This window comes from Nerophis ophidion, linkage group LG07, assembly GCF_033978795.1.
Source record: "Nerophis ophidion isolate RoL-2023_Sa linkage group LG07, RoL_Noph_v1.0, whole genome shotgun sequence".
Lineage (NCBI taxonomy): Eukaryota > Metazoa > Chordata > Actinopteri > Syngnathiformes > Syngnathidae > Nerophis > Nerophis ophidion.
Window position 1 is genome coordinate 71,675,493 of NC_084617.1, and position 2,500 is coordinate 71,677,992.

The window sequence follows — 2,500 nt, forward strand, 5'->3', positions numbered from 1 at the left end:
CCAACAGCGGTAAGTGCCGGAGTGAGAAGAGGTTTGAAAATAATTAGCGCATGCTTACTTTTACCGCATGCCTTTGGTAAGTGCCGGAGTGAAAAGAGATTTTAAAATAATTAGCGCATGCTTACTTTTACCGCATGCCTTTGGTAAGTGCCGGAGTGAGAAGAGGTTTTAAAAATAATTAGCGCATGCTTACTTTTACTGCATGCCTTTGGTAAGTGCCGGAGTGAGAAGAGCTGTTAAAATAATTAGCGCATGCTTAGTATTACCGCCTGTTCAAACTCGTGACACTTCGCCTGTCGTCATTTTCAAAATGGAGGAGGCTGATTTCAATACCGGTAATTTGAAATCGCATAAAAGGGAAGAAGATTAAGAGCTATTCAGTAGGATTTAAGGTTCGAGCTTACATCACACTCAAATTTTTACTGCGCACCTTTGGTAAGTGCCGGAGTGAGAAGAGGTTTTAAAATAATTAGCGCACGCTTACTTTTACCGCATGCCTTTGGTAAGTGCCGGAGTGAGAAGAGGTTTTAAAATAATTAGCGCATGCTTAGTATTACCGCCTGTTCAAACTCGTGACGTCACGAGTGACACTTCCCCTGTCGTCAACTTCAAAATGGAGGTGGCTGATTTCAATACCGGTAATTTGAAATCGCATAAAGGGAAGAAGATTAAGAGCTTTTCAGTAGGATTTAAGGTGCAAGCTTACATCACACTCAAATTTTTACTGCGTGCCTTTGGTAAGTGCCGGAGTGAGAAGAGGTTTTAAAATAATTAGCGCACGCTTTATTTTACCGCATGCCTTTGGTAAGTGCCGGAGTGAGAAGAGGTTTAAAAATAAATAATTAGCGCATGCTTACTTTTACCGCATGCCTTTGGTAAGTGCCGGAGTGAGAAGAGGTTTTAAAATAATTAGCGCACGCTTACTTTTACCGCATGCCTTTGGTAATTGCCGGAGTGAGAAGAGGTTTTAGAACAATTAGCGCACGCTTACTTTTACCGCATGCCTTTGGTAAGTGCCGGGGTGAGAAGAGGTTTTAAAATAATTAGCGCACGCTTACTTTTACCGCATGCTTTTGGTAAGTGCCGGAGTGAGAAGAGGTTTTAAAATAATTAGCGCATGCTTACTTTTACCACATGCCTTTGGGAAGTGCCGGAGTGAGAAGAGGTTTTAAAATAATTAGCGCCCCGGCGGCAATTTAAGGAAATACGGTAAATGCCTTGTGAGATGTTGCGAGCTTCCTATTCCTACTAAACGACGCAGAAATGCGCTCCAGCACTATCTTTAACAACAACCTGCTCGGCGGCCTTGTGGTTAGAGTGTCCGCCCTGAGACGGGAAGGTCGTAAGTTCAAACCCCGGCCGAGTCATACCAAAGACTATAAATTGCCATTGCCTCCCTGCTTGCCACTCAGCATCAAGATCAGGAATTGGGGGTTGAATCACCAAAATGATTCCCAAGCGCGGCACTGCTGCTGCTCACTGCTCCCCTCACCTCCCAGGGGGTGAAAATGGGGGTGGGTCAAATGCAGATACACCACACTGAGTGTGTGTGACTTTAACAACACAACAATGTCAAAATGTTTTCTAATTTTCATATGACGTAATACCACTAATAATAATTGACCACCATTAGCGTGACATGCCCATCCCTTCCGGACTTTTCTTCCCGTAACGACACAGCAGGAACATGGAGGTGCTGGCAAAAGAAAAAAAACAGTGCCTGCTTATCCGCTCTACATAGTGGAATGTGCTCCAGCCTCTCGACTGCTGCCGGATAGGTAGACCTTAGTCAAGACTTAGTGGACAAAAGTGCACCAGCACCACGAGTGCTGCTACAAATGGACTTGTGACCGCCATCATTCACAGACTCAGACATAAACACACACACACACACACACATTAAAAACACAACAGTCATCAGAGAGCGGCAAAAGGCGTCAACCCTTCAACCGCACTCCAAATTCTCCAGAGTCCAAGTCTGGACCAGAAGATGACAGGGGAAAGACGCCTTGGTCGTGAGGCTCATGTAGCAGTTAGTTCCCTGTCAAGTCTAGTTTGGTTTGTGAAACAAGAGTTTGCAAAACTCTTCCCCGCTGTGCAGCGTCTTTAAACATCCTCTCTGACATGTCAACAGCACAGAGGGCGTGTAGATCCTGTCAAGATATGTTTGGAAACAAAGACCGACCCAAACTGTCGGTCTTACTGTAAAGCAAGGATCGATGCAATGTGTGTGTGTGTGTGTGTAGAATCTCATAGTGGAGTGTGTGTATGTGTGTGTGTAAAATCTCATTGAGGAGTGTGTGTGTGTGTAGAATCTTATGGTGGAGTGTGTGTGTGTGTGTATGTGTAAAATCTCATTGAGGAGTGTGTGTAAAATGTCATGGGGGAGTATGTGTGTGTGTGTGTGTGTGGGTGCGTGTGTCTTTGTGTGTGTAAAATCTCATGGTCGAGTGTTTGTGTGTGTGCATAAAATCTCATGGTTGAGTGTGTGTGTGTGTGT

The 2,500-nt window shown here is 44.6% G+C and overlaps 1 protein-coding gene across 2 annotated transcripts in view; it reads right to left on the reverse strand.

Annotated features, from left to right (window-relative positions):
- mxd1 (MAX dimerization protein 1) overlaps positions 1 to 2,500 on the reverse strand; it is a 72,970-nt gene that overhangs the window by 5,193 nt on the left and 65,277 nt on the right. For both annotated transcript variants that reach the window (XM_061907065.1, XM_061907066.1), the window contains one exon: positions 1 to 2,500. This exon is cut by the window's left edge and continues 5,193 nt beyond it; it is cut by the window's right edge and continues 3,173 nt beyond it. The gene's annotated coding sequence lies outside the window, so the exon portion shown is untranslated.